General features: G+C 53.1%; 1 protein-coding gene across 1 annotated transcript in view; it reads right to left on the reverse strand.

Annotated features, from left to right (window-relative positions):
• The window catches only part of PLXNA2 (plexin A2), a 568,789-nt gene extending 561,763 nt beyond the window's left edge, over nucleotides 1-7,026 (reverse strand). The window contains exon 1 of the mRNA XM_069633272.1: nucleotides 6,583-7,026. The gene's annotated coding sequence lies outside the window, so the exon portion shown is untranslated. The remainder of the gene's footprint in view (nucleotides 1-6,582) is intronic.
• Between the last annotated feature and the right edge of the window lie 7,374 nt (nucleotides 7,027-14,400).

Below are 14,400 nucleotides of genomic sequence, written 5' to 3' on the forward strand. Positions count from 1 at the left end.
TGCTTGAGAAGGCAGCAACGTCTTTGATGCATTCAGAATGGATTAAATAGTCGTGTGTTGTATGCAGATAAGCAACACTTATAAGAATCAGACTACCTTATTGTCTATATAATGAGGCTGCCGTGATGTAGCGCCCTGATGCCTTCGCGCTTTGGCGCTCTATATATACATAAATAAAACTGCCTTTTCCTGAAATCGCTGCATTTTTTAGCAGCAATGTTAACAGCAGCCATCGTTAATGCCCAGTTCAATAGCGCTCATGTGTACCTCGGAAGGATGAAAGCGTGAGATGGTCGCTACAGGATTCAAACCTTTGACCTGAAGGTTACACAAAGACCAAGGGAGGGTGTAGGATCGAGTCCACTGACCAACTGGTCCATTTCCAAGACAGGATAGCGCTCTGCTGCATTGTGGGATTCCTTAGGGAAGCGGCAGCCGCACAGCCTTCTGCCTGCACCTAACCACACTTAGCGCTTAGAACATGGCTACCATACTCATATGATATACGGTGCACGTGCCACACCCCACACACACTTAATGCTAGCATGATGGAATTTCAATATTTAAATAACATTCACACGTTGCAGAATCTGAGACTGCAACAGCGAACTCATCCGTCCAACACGCGGGCCAATGAGGGAGAATGAGGTCCATATGTGCCTCCGACTCAGCCGGCGAGCAGGTATTCGGGAAAGTGTACGAACGCTCTTTCCAGCGGGCCACTCTCTGCCGTAAATGTCACCGTGGCATGTGTAGCTGGTCTGGTTCCAGCATATCCCACCTCTGAACTTGCTCGCACTTGCTGACCATCAAGTGCTCTCAGTGATGTCAAAGTGTGGGGTGTTGCCCTCCAATCGCACTGTGCCCTTGGTTTCCAAAAGATATGCCCACCGCAAAGAGGTTGCCATCCTGTGGTTAGTGTCCCATGTCCCATATGGAACCAGGTAGCTGGCATCCTACTGCTCTCCTCTCCCCCAGATCTACTCCAGTTAATCTCTTAATTTACCTTCCTTCATATCACTTCCCTTTTCCCTAAAATCTAAAATTGGAGCCCGGCTAAAGAGGCCATCACCAGAACTAAAGCTAAAATAAATTCATGTTCTCAAACCTCTCTGTAGCCAGGACAGTCCGAGGTTTTAGCCTCTGGGCCGCTTTTCTAAGTCCTCTGTGGAATAACGTATCTTCCCTCTTCTCACGGCACGCGCCAGATAGTCCCCTCCTCCTTTTACACGTCCGTTTAAGGCCCTATTAGTGATATTTCCCTCTGGGTATATAGCACGAGCAGGGGTTTGCTGCATTGATGTGACCTCCAGTCAAAAGATTCTACTAATTTTCGACTGAGCCTGAGAGTAGTCGAACATATGTTTCTTTGAAAGCTGTCTTCTGATCCCCTTGCTTTTGATGCTTTTGGGCCAAGAGCCATCAAGTTCCAATTTGCGGCACATGGAGTGCTTTGAAAGCACTCTAATTGAGTGATCAATCGTGGTGGTGGTCTCAAATTGGCACCTAAGATTCTCTGAGACAGTAAATGATGCTTGGAATCTGTGAGGGGGGTTGTGTCTCGTGCACCACGGACATCTCCTGACCTTTGTTCCCGAAAGGGAAGCTGCTTATTGGATCTGTGGAAGGTTATGAGTGGCCCCTTCCTTCCCTTCCTTCCGAGGTAGACGGCAACCTTCAAAAGTATTTGAGTGGATGACGGCTCACTTTATACCTGCAAAATGTCAAGGACATTAATCAAAGTGGTATATATATATATATATATTGCAGCAAAACTCAAATGTCCACTTTTCCTATGTCCGTGGATCTGTGGTCGGTCTGGTAATAAGTGGTTACCAGCTTTGGCAGTTTTGAGTCACAAGAAGACAGAGTAGTGTGTCCAGGATCACATCTCTTGGTCATTTCGGGAGCTGGGATTAGAAATTGGGTCGTGTAACTCCTGGGCGGAGCACGCAGCTATAGGAGCACCATAACTGCACAAGTCACGGCCAAGTGCTGGAAAGAGAGGGCCGGCTGCAGTATTTATTGCAGCAGAGTTAAGGATACACTATACACGGCCTCTAAGAACACTTCCCATCGGGGGCCTGTGGCAAAGGGGATCCAGTCTCTTGACCGCGGTGCTGTCTCACATCAACTCACACAAAAGCACCCCCCAAGGGCAGACTACACCACCTCTGGAATATGCCCACAACAGTAAGGGGGTGCTGTGTGATTCCAGAAGATTCACACTGTGTACAAACACACCATGTTCGTCAGACGACGGAGCCTTCCAGGAACACAAGGAGGTGGCCATGATTTGCCCAACTCATCAATCGGGAGAGTCGGTGTTTCTGCCCACAACGCTGTCTTCCAGGGGCACTCCATTAAGGGGAGCCTCCAAATGGCACGCGGGCACTTCTGACCCCAAGTCTTAGAGACTTTAGTCACTGCTGAATGTCAGAAAGAACCACTGGGACCATTGCCACTCGATCCGGTGACCAGCTTGCCTACTCCGAGAGGGCAGTAACCAGGGGGACATCCGAGGGCCCCCTGAGACTCAACGATCCACCAGGGCGGTCTACTCAGTAGTAGAAAGACACTACCAAAGTTGGTTATCATTCAAGGGATCCCCGAAGTAGACGATGGAAGCTAAAACCCTTCAAGGCCCCATGTCTTGCCGTTGTGGTCCAGCTCACAGAAGAAAAAACTCCGGGGAGGTAAAGGTTTTGTAGAAATTGGGGGTCGGAGGAGCCCCTCTCAAGCATCCACTCATTGCCCGAGAAACACGGAGCCTACTTACACGCGCACTCTCCCCATTGCAACATGGCAGAGGAGACCCCACGCTTGGGATGTCCTCTGATCCTATTTGAGCCTTTGCAACATACAATGCATACCACAGAAGCATTGTGCGATAGGTGTCAGTGTCGCACGTCTCGCTGTGGCCCGGTGGAGTGACATCAGAAGATCACGTCATTCCTCGTGGAATTCAACCCAGACTGTCATGTAATGCAGAGGTGCCGCGAGCTGCTGTTTGACCCACTGAGCTATCTCGGCGACTTGTCACAGTTGCACTTTCCATGCAGCAGACGCGTGTGATTCCGCGAGACCTTTCCACGTCGCCACTGTGAGGGTCAAGGAGGTCCCTGGTGTGAGTACTCAGTACCCTACATCAGACGAGCCAGGGCAACACCCTCGATTTATAAGGCTGGCAAAAAGTGTATGCATTTCCCAATGTTTTAGTAACCAAACCAACGTGGGAAACAAAAAAAGCGGACTGACAACTTCCAACCTTGACAGGCGGTAAGGCAGCTAAGTGGGTTAATGCGGTTACTGCTGCAAGCTGGTTGTGATCTGCCGGCCACAGTTTTGAGTTTTAGCCGAACCAACTCGGGGAAGTTACGTTTTTAGATAGTGCTTTGGGGCGAATTCCTTTACCTCGATGAGCTATTTGGCCTAGCCTCGCCCACGCTAGCACCGACTCTATTTTAAACTGGCAGTGTCCAGGCCTGTTTAGGTGTACAGTGCGTGCTATATCCGCTTCTTAAACGGGCACACATCGCTTAGGCGGATGCGTGATATCAATTCCTTGTAAGCACTCTTTATCCGGACCAACTAGGGTCATTGGGCACGGTGTGGAAGTGCGGGTGTTCGTGCCAGCCTACCAGCTCCCGGGGACACGACGGCGGCACTTCTCTCCGAGGCCGGCCTGGGAAAGTGGCAACACTTTCCACGCCGAAGCCTTCACCAGTCACGGAAACAGCCATCGCTCTTCATCAGGGCGCGGGACAGATTCGCCCAGCTGATTGCAGTGAGCGAGTGAGCAGGCCTGTGGCATTCCTGGGAACTCGTCCCAGACATCGGTTGGGGGGGTCGGGGGTGCCAGGAATGCGCTGACTCCCAGACACCGGAGCGGGCAGACGGACCACCTTGCATTCTCGAGTTCCCAAACAACATCCAGGGCAACGCGCAGAACATGCTACATGTTACCCGGCGGGCCAGAAAGCCAAGGCAAATGGGCGCGCGGCGAGGAGGGTGCGCCTTAAAGCCTCCCACACGCAGCTATTCACTTGGCGCATCATTGAGGGTGAGGATACAGGCGGCGTGGTCACACCCAGGGGTTTCTATTATGGTGAATTGTTGGCTATTCTCCACACATGTAGACTGTTTACATTAAGAGAACCCGCAGAGTTAAGCGCGCATCCATGTCAGCCCTGGCATGACAGAGGGGCGAATCCTGGCGGGGCCTGGCGAGGTCGCTAAATTAGGTACCATCAAACCCGGTACGCTTAAAACCTAGTATTGATATAGTGCTCCGAAGTGGGTGGAATCCGACACGAAGCGCTGCCCAAAAGCGCGATTTCATTATGACTGGAGATGCCGCACCAATAGGCAATGACTTTGGGGTTAAAACCAAGGGAAAGCAGGGCAGACGCGTGCATGCAACTGGAAGGCATCGAATTGCTCAGCTCAGGCCGAGGAAGTGGGTGAGGGCCGTCCTACTCGGGCAAGGGGGCTGTCCACTGAAGGAGATGCACAGGGCCGATCGCGAACCGCTGGGGGTTTGGGACATTGTCAAGGTACAGGAGACTCGGCTGTGGGACGGATAACCCCATACCCGCTTCCTGTGCAATCCTTAGGCCACTCCGTCGAAGAGTAAGGCTGGCGCTTCAATGCGCTATACACTCATTGCCTCTCCTCTATCCACTCCTGGGCTTTCGGCTTCCAGACTAGGCATCTCTGCTTTTCCGTACACTGCCTTACCTACACGTCCTGCTGCATGCAATGTCACGCCCCCGTCTCTCGTCTTTTCAGACCACGGGCCCTGCTTCGATGCCATCACATTTGCCAGGAGGAGCTATAAAATAGTCAGAAGATAACATAGCTGCGGTCTCCAGGGCCAGGATAAACAAGGAGGTCTTTCACCTACCGCGTGCCTGCCACCACAGCAACGGGAGGAGGCCCTCCGACAGCCACGAGTGGTTTCGTGGGGGGACAGGGAGGGCAGGATCCCAGGCAGGTGGTCCTCAAAACCAGGGGTGATGTTGCTCCCCAGAGCGCCTCATTGCACCAGCCTCCACCAGATTGCAACCAAGATGCAGCGTTCACTCGGATTTTAAGTTCTCTAGATCTTGACCCATAAGAGTGTCAGGAGGATAAACTGCTTTGCCCACGATCACACAATTCTCATCAAATGGGGGGGGCACTGGGAATAGAAGAACATAGATCTAGTTGGTTGTCCAGTGGACGATGGATGTACTCAACCACCCCTCTCTTTGTGGATCCATTTCTCTTATTTCTTCCATCAAGCCGGATACCTACTACACCCAGAGCTCTGGTGTAGCCGGGGCGTTTTTGGGAATGGCTAGACCTTGTACATTTCAATCTAATATTTTTTGCAGTATTTTCTTACATTCTTTCCCAGGGGTATTTACAGAGACTCTCATTGGAATCGGCAACAAGGGTAGCAGGTGCTTTTGCTCAAATGTGACTTTTATAATGTCCTTAGGTAGTGCTGCCCCTTTAACAAATAGCCGAGTGTCGGTGAATGGAGATAACATGGATGGACCAAGAGCACACAGTTTTGAGCCAAGTGGAGTAGTCGGGATTGGAACTGTCATCTTCATTCGGCAACGTATCTCCTCCACCACATCTCGCTCCTAACGTGCAGCTAATCATCTGTTTTAGGCGCACCGACAGGGCGGGCACACAAGAAGAGCACCCATCACCCGGGCCAAGCATTGGCCAACACGCGTTTCCCACGCCGGCTTGCTGGGTGGCGCCGGGATTTCTTTACACTCCTTGGGGTGATGTTCCTGCCCATCGATCGCTGATGTTGCCTGAACAACTACACGCCAGCTGTGTATTCGCCACGCTGGGAGAGAAATAGAGTACTGACACTCTGCCTAACCAACTGCAATCTGGGGGGGGGGGGCGGGAGGGTGGCAACCCTGACATCTGCCCAGGCCAGCTCATGCATCATACAAAACAGTGTGAGATTCATGCTTTGTTATCCAAAGTGCTTTACACAGAACATGCTCTGTACATGCTCTATACAAGTAATCGAATGGAAACAGGCCCCGGGAGGATGACGGAGTGAAGGGAGCAAACCCGGGTGTGCATCTCGACATAGTCGCTGAACCCACCAAGCTATCTTCCCCGTTGCAACCGTGGCCCCTCCAGTGCAGCGCAGCACGTGCACTCATTTAAGCTGGAAGGGCTATTTATTCTGCGCGCGCGGCGATGCTGTGGCAGCGGCGAGGCCTCCGTGGGCTCGGTGCAAATTCAATTACATGTATCGTTAATAAACCTTGCTGGAGAGAAAATCTGCCCGGGGGGCTGTATCAAACAAAGCAAAGGGGTGGGGGCTAGGGGGTGGGGGGCTGGGGTACCCAAACATGCCCACGAGCAGCCCGGTCTTTAAACCCCCCCCTTTGCAGGTGGCAGCACGCGTGTGCTGCATATGGGGGGGGGGGGGGTGGAAGAGATCATCCAGGCATCGCATGTTCTCGCCTGGGGGTAACCGTGCGTGCGCCCCGATGCGTGCAGGCCATTGGGGGGCAGGTGGGGGGCTATTTTCTGGAAGGCACCGCTGGCAGGACTTACCTTTAGCCCGCAGCTGCTGGCGTTTCCTGGTCCTGCCGCTTCCTGCTGTGAGTGGGGCGTCCTGCCCCCTGCGCCCGGGGGAGGGGGTTCACCAGGATGCAATCCACACGGGTCGGGGTGTCATTCCAATCCCCTGCTGCCGTAGGTCTGTATTCCTGCAGCGGCTGCGGGTGCCTGCTGCCCCCCCACAGTCATTCATTCCTGAGGAGCCCCGGCTGCCGTTGCTGGGTCCTCCCCCCTCGCGGAAGGCTGCCCTTCTCCTCGCCCCTCCACGCTGTCCAATTCACCCTTTATCCAGGCTGCGTCTCCAGACCCCTAGATTCCCCCCGTCTCCAGAATGGGGGGCTTTTGTGCAGGGTTTTGCTTGATTTCCAACTGGCTCTGTGATTCTGCGAGGCGTCCTTCCTCCTTCCAGCTCCCTCCCGGCACTGAGACAGCGCTCCCTCCCCCTCGCCATCAACAGCGCTGCCTGCCTGGAGCACTGCCTCCTGCCTGCTGGCCCTGCCCCCGGACCCTGGCCCCGCCCCCCGACAGCACCCTCTTGCCTGGCATCCCCGCACAGACCCTGCCCCCCAAGAGCTAACCTCGCCCCTGTCCAGCCTTCCAGCCCCTAGCTCTGCCATGTTACTACACTCAGCCAGGGATCCACGCTCCAGCCTTCCAGCAGTGAACATCGCCTCTGTCTAACACCCCTAGCCCTCCCCCCTTACTCCCAGCCCCTGGCCTGGCAACCCTGTACAGACCCTGACTCCCAATGGCTAAACCTGCCCGCTGTTCAGCCTCCAGCCCCTAGCTGTCCCCTGTTACTAAACTCAGCCATGCACCCGAGCTCCAGCCTACCAGCAGTGAACATCGCCTCTGTCTAACACCCCTAGCCCTGCCACCTTACCCTCAGCCCCTAGCATCACTGTACAGACTCTGCCTCCCAAGGGCTAAACCTGCCCCCTGTCCATCCTTCCAGCCCCTAGCTCTCCCTGTTACTAAACTCAGCCATGCACCCGAGCTCCAGCCTCCCAGCAGTGAATTTCCCCTCTGTCTAACACCCCTAGACTTGCTCCCCTACCCTCAGCCCCTGGCCTGGCATCACTGTAGAGACCCTGCCTCCCAAGGGTTAAGCCTGCCCCCTGTCCAGCCCCTAGCTCTGCCCTGTTACTACACCCAGCCATGCACCCGAGCTTCAACCTTGAAGCAGTGAACATCACCTCTGCCTAACCCCCCCGTCCCCCCAGCTCTGCCCCCTTTCCCCCAGCCCGTGGCCTGGCATCCCTGTACAGACCCTGCCTCCCAAGGGCTAACCTCGCCCCCTGTCCAGCCTTCAGGCCCTAGCTCTGCCCTGTTACTACACTCTTCCAGGGATCCGAGCTCCAGCCTTGCAACAGTGAACATCGTCTCTGTCTAACACCGCTAGCCCTGCTCCCTTACTGCCAGCCCCTGGCCTGGCAACCCTGTACAGACCCTGACTCCCAATGGCTAAACCTACCCGCTGTTCAGCCTCCAGCACCTAGCTGTCCCCTGTTACTAAACTCAGCCATGCACCCGAGCTCCAGCCTTGCAGCAGTGAACATCGCCTCTGTCTAACACCCCTAGCCCTGCCACCTTACCCCCAGCCCCTAGCCCGGCATCCCTGTACAGACCCGGCCTCCCAAGAACTAACCTCGCCCCCTGTCCAGCCTTCTAACCCCTAGCGCTGCCCTGTTATTTACTACACTCAGCCATGCATCCGAGCTCCAGCCTTCCAGCTGAGCATCACCTCTGTCTAACACCCCTAACCCTGCCCCTTTACCCTCAGCCCCTAGCCTGGCAACCCATGGCAGACCATGCCCCCCAAGAGCTAACCTCACCCCTGTCCAGCCCCTAGCTCTGCCCTGTTACTACACTCAGCCATGCATCCAAGCCCCAGCCTTCCAGCTGAGCATCACCTCTGTCTAACACCTCTAGCCCTGTCCCCTTACCCTCAACCGTTGGCCTGGCATCTCAGGACAGACCCTGCCTCCCAAGGGCTAAGCCTGCCCCTGCCCAGCCCCTAGCTCTGCCCTGTTATTACACTCAGCTATGCGTCCAAGCTCCATCCTTGCAGCAGTGAACATTGCCTCTGTCTAACACCCCCAGCCCTGCCCCTTACCCCCAGCCCCTTGCCTGGCATCCCTGTACAGACCCTCACTCCCAAGGGTTAAGCCTGCCCCCTGTCCAGCCCCTAGCTCTGCCCTGTTACCACACTCAGCCATGCATCCAAGCCCCAGCCTTCCAGCAGTGAACGTCGCCTCTGTCTAACGCCCCTAGCCCCGTCCCTTACCCCCAGCCCGTGGCCTGGCATCACCGTACAGACCCTGACTCCCAAGGGCTAAGCCTGCCCCCTGTCCAGCCTTCCAGCCCCTAGGTCTGCCCTGTTACTACACTCAGCCATGTATCCGAGCTCCAGCCTTGTAGCAATGAACATCGCCTCTGTCTAACAACTTCAGCCCTGCCCCTTTACCCCCAGCCCCTGGCCTGCCATCACCATACAGACCCTGACTCCCAAGGGCTAAGCCTGCCCCCTGTCCAGCCTTCCAGTCCCTAGGTCTGCCCTGTTACTACACTCAGCCATGCATCCAAGCCCCAGCCTTCCAGCAGTGAACGTCGCCTCTGTCTAACGGCCCTAGCCCCGTCCCTTACCCCCAGCCCGTGGCCTGGCATCACCATACAGACCCTGCATCCCAAGGGCTAAGCCTGTCCCCTGTCCAGCCTTTCAGCCCCTAGGTCTACCCTGTTACTACACTCAGCCATACATTCAAGCCTTCCATCAGTGAACACCGCCTCTGTCTAACACCCCTAGCCCTGCCCCTTACCCACAGCCCCTGACCTGGCAACACTTTACAGACTCTGCCTCCCAAGGGCTAACCCTGCCCCCTGTCCATCCTTCTAGCCCCTAGCTCTGCCCTGTTACTACACTCAGCCATGCATCCGAGCTCCAGCGTTCCAGCAGTGCACACCGCCTCTGTCTAACACCCCTACCCCTGCCCCCTTACCCTCGGCCCCTGGCCTGGCATCACTGACAGACCCGGCCTCCCAAGGGCTAAGCCTGCCACCTGTCCAGCCTTCTAGCCCTACACTCAGCCATGCATCAAAGCCCCAGCCTCCCAGCAATGAACATCGCCTCTGTTTAACACCTCTAGCCCTGCCCCTTGCCCCCAGTCCCTGTCCTGGCATCATTGTACAGACCCTGCCTCCCAAGGGCTAAGCCTGCCCCCTGTCCTGGCTTCCAGGCCCAGCTCTTGCCCTGGTCTTCTACCCCTTCCCTAAGATCAGTTTCTTGCAAGCATTGCTACCAGACCTGCCCACAATCCTGCCTCCAAGCTTCTAACCTTTCCCCTGGGCTAGGCTAGACCCTTGCCCTCCCCTAGACCTTAGAGTAGCTGCATAATAATAATAATAATAATAATAATAAATAATAATAATAATAATAATAATAATAATAATAACAATAATAATAATAATAATAATAATAGCTTTTCTTTTGTGGCTCTTCGTTGCACATTCCGGCCTCTTCGAAGCGCTGTACTAATGGGTGTCAATATTAACCTATAATTCTCAATCTATCTGCGTGGAAGGAGAAGGGCCTGGCTCGCCTTATGTGAGAGGCCGGCACTTAGCTCGCGGAGCCCTAGCCATGCAGTTCTGCACACGACCCTACCTCGTAGGACCTGGCCCCACCCTCTAGCTGCTAGGCAGGTGGTCCTCTTCCAGCCTCTCAACACTGTGTCCCGCAACCATGCCCGCCGCTGTGGCATTGCCCCATATCAGGGCCAGTCCCTATGCTAGGTAGGCATGCAGCCGGCGGAGGACTTTGTACCTCGGCATGTGACGCCAGGGCCCGCACACACCCACCACCACCCAGCCTGCTTGCCAGGTGCACTGTCCTGCCTCTCAGCTGCTTGGCCCACCCCCCCGCCCCTGGAGTTGCCAGCATTGCCCCAGGTCTGCCTACCACGCCGGAGCGATGGGCTGCAATGGTGAGGACTACGCCAAATACACAGTGGGGCAGCGAACCAAGAACGTGCACTCGGGGAGCAGGAACAATCCATCTGGACCTATTATCCTGAATGCAGGAATGCAAATTCACATGCATGTGTGGACCTGCCATGCTGCCCAATTACTAGCAGCGCCTCACTTGTCCTACCCCTGCGTAGAGGAGGAGCCAAGCGCCTCTACTGAAAGCCACGCCCCTATTTTGCCTATGTAATGGAAACCAGAAATTGCGACATACGCAACGTCAGTGATGGTACCTATACTGCGAAGAGTCCTTGAAACAAGGTATCCATTGAGAAAACCCTATATGATGTATCCACAAAGAATTGACGGTCTCCTGAGGGAAGTTACGGGAAGAAGTGTGAAGATGAATGAAAGAGAAGACTGGTGACGTCACATGAAGCAGAAATGACACACCCAGAAGATATGCCAATGAAGAGGGTATATGGACCTTATAGAATCTGATGGCAAAGAGAAGAATTGAGTAACATTTCATGAACAAAATGAAGATTGCAAGTGCGGAGAGCACTGAAGAAAATGCAAGCTGTTTTACAATTGTACAGATGCTGCAATGCAAGCAGACAAAGTCATCATAAGGCTGGCTATACGTAGGGAATAGACTGCATGCAATGCCGCCAATACATGTATAAGTGTGTATACAATCTGGATGTTCCACGATGTATTTTAGCAAACTAGGACCCCATGAATAGAAGGGCTGAAAGTGTGGCGCAGTTGCAGAAAATAGCTGATGCTGAAGGAGGATTCGAGATGGCTTTTCTGGCCCAGTGTCAAGGGTTGGGGCCGCCAAGAACCTGGTTATCTATTCGAGGATATACAATGAACGTGAGAAGCAAGACCAGCTCCTGTTGAGGTGTAATGGAAAAACACTAGAAGGGCCAGTTTTGATTAATTTAATAGTGTTAAATGCGAAAAAGGAGCTCAAAACACTGAAGAGGGAAAATCCGAGTGTCCCTTCCCTCCTGAGGGGGGCCCTAACCGGAAGAAGCACCCCAGACAGAACAACTATCGACTATCAGAAATTGCCCCCAGTCAGACCGCTCACAACACAAGTTCACATCATGACAGACATCCAGCCATCTGCCCGATCAACCCCAAGTGTACAAAAAGGGCCTGTGAGCCTGAAATTGTCAAGACGTGCTCGGGTTAAACTTGATGCCTTGTATGTTGTCCCTGCTCGTTGATATAATAAATGGCAGTTAACCTTTGCTCCTTGTGTGGACCTCTTTGGGACATTGAAAGGAGTTAGGGCCATCCGTGAGCCTGAGGTCTGAGGACCCTAGGTACAGCCATGCCGACCCCAGAATCTCCCCTAACAACACGGTCTCCTGTCACATGGTCAGATGAAAATAGACTTTGGGGCGAGCTACACGAGACTGAGTGTAAGGCCATGCTCACACTCCCTTTTATTCTCAGTCACAGTGATCCTTTGCAAGGCCGAGTTCAAAGGACTAATTGAATGGCAGACAGCAGGAGTGATGATGAATGATGGGCTAATTGGGTGCGGAGGCATGTTCAAGTCCAACCTTACAGCACCTCGGGTACCAGCTTGTGTGCTGCTAGCAAGTGGAATATTCCAGAAGGGTAAAAGTGCGCCAGCCAATTATAGAGGGCCATGCAGTGAAGAGCCCTATAGTTTGAAAGCCAATGAAACATTGAGTATTTTTATGACACAGAATGTCACACATCGGGGTCTGAATGACCCGCGCGTCTCCTCATCACGCCAGATGAAACAGACCACTTTCAAGGTACCTACCAGAGTCGTGACGCTTCGCCACAGTATCCGACGCTTCTCAGCCCCCTACTTCTCTCGTTGGCGGTTACCCTGGAGAATGGCCTCAACAACTTCAAAGGTATCGACAACCCAGCCTTTGCCTACAACTCCCAGGAAACCTACCTGTTGCGTGTAGTTCCAACTATTCGGAACGTGAGCTCTGATGGGCTTACGGCGCTCCGCCTCCTGGGTATATTAGGCACTGCAGCGGGAAGGACGCTGCTTCTGATTAACGTTGCAACCGGCATGCAAAGTTTTGTCTTCTGTGCCTTCCTAATCATTGCCTTCCCGTGTACCAATTCCTGTTTTCCAATTACGGACTGCCTTGAGATTTCTCAATTCTTCTGCCTACCTGTGTACCGGACCTTTGCCTGTCCTACGGTTTGCTTGCTTCCTGATTCTGTACTGTCTGTAGCCCGCCTGTGTACCAGATCTCTGCCTGTCCACTGGATTGCTTCCGCTATTTCTTCCCGTACAAGAAACCTCTCTCCTGAATTACCTACCACCGCCTTCACCTGGTTCTGTCCTGAATTACCTACCACGCCTTCACCTGGTTTTCCTCACCTTCCCAGCTGACTCCAAGTACTGGGAACTGTTTCCTTCTTCATTTCCAGTGTTCTTTTGTGGATTCCGACTCCATTCCGTTGTGTTGGATTTATTCCCTCAAGTGTACGCAAGGACGCTTTGCTGATTGTACACAAAGACTAATTTCTGAAAGTGCACACAGGGACGCCTTGCTGAGAAGTGCACCTACCCGTATCTAGTGCTCTCCTCATTCCGCCCGGGTATAGCATCCCTAGTAACCTTCCTGTTTATTGTTTTGTACCTCTGTTGTTTCTAGCCTGGATTGATTAGGTTATTTCAATTCCTGTTCTGGTAAGACTTCCTTAACTTTTCCTTATTAATTCCTATCTTAACCATCAAAATAGAAGCTAGTATCTTTTCCATACTTACAGGGGAAATTCCATTTCTGTTCCTTTTCAATTACAAGGGGAGTGGGTGACCCAGGTACTTTCTGCTTTTGTGAGGCTTTTCTTGTGGTGATCTTTGCTCTCCCCAAGTATTTACCAATTGTCTTTTTCTTTTTAGCTGGGTCTGTGGCGGGGTGTTATCCCGGCTCTTTTGGGTGATCGGTCTCTCAGTCTGTTATTTAGTACAGCTAAGAGTTATATCATCAAAAAGAGCTTATTTCCCTCAACAGAGAGGAGGCTCAGGTGGAGGCTCCATCTCAAGCTCTTCAAGCAACATCCAGTACCACCATCCTGGTCGCTTGCCTGGATCACGCGCCGGCCGGTGAGTAACACAGAAGATGACTTGCTCTCGGGGTTGGCATAGCTGTCCACCTTACCTTAGAGATCCAATCACAGTCATAGCTGTCCACCTTACCTTAGAGATCCAATCACAGTCCAGTCCCCCATAGAAGGTATACTTAGATGTTCCCTTTAAGCCTGTCATAAACCCGCGTAGGTTTTTGCTTATTTTGCCACATAGTATGACATCAGCGATGGCAAGTCTTTGCTGTAAATATGTGTTTTGTTCATATGAAACATTGAGAATGCTTGTGCGGCGTCCGTTGATGCCTGTTGTACTCTCTGTTTTAGATAATGGTTAATAAAACAGCTAGATTTGCCTACTTCCTGAGTCGGTCTGATTATTGGTGCGAGAGTAAGATCTGCACCCCCATCCATCCCAGATAGCGCTACCTCGTTTAAAAGGGCCTACGTATTCACTTGGTAGCAGAGGATGGTCCTGAGCCCATCGATCAGTAGGACTCTGGCTTTTTCCGATAGTCGGACACCCTCTGCCATCTAGCTGGAGTTGGGACGGTTCCCTCTTTCACAAAATCCCTCCTGGTTTCCACAGGCGCTGAGCGGACTAAAGGCGATGGTGGCTGATTGGAGGAGGGGGTCGATACTGAGGGCCTTGAGCTGAAGAACGAATCGTGTGTAGATTGAGGTGACTGGCAAAATAAAAGGAATGGGGATTATGGTAATAAAAAAAGGTAACGGGGGTTTGTTTAG

The sequence above is a fragment of the Ambystoma mexicanum genome, chromosome 13 (assembly GCF_040938575.1).
Source record: "Ambystoma mexicanum isolate Mex_15411 chromosome 13, UKY_AmexF1_1, whole genome shotgun sequence".
Classification (NCBI taxonomy): domain Eukaryota; kingdom Metazoa; phylum Chordata; class Amphibia; order Caudata; family Ambystomatidae; genus Ambystoma; species Ambystoma mexicanum.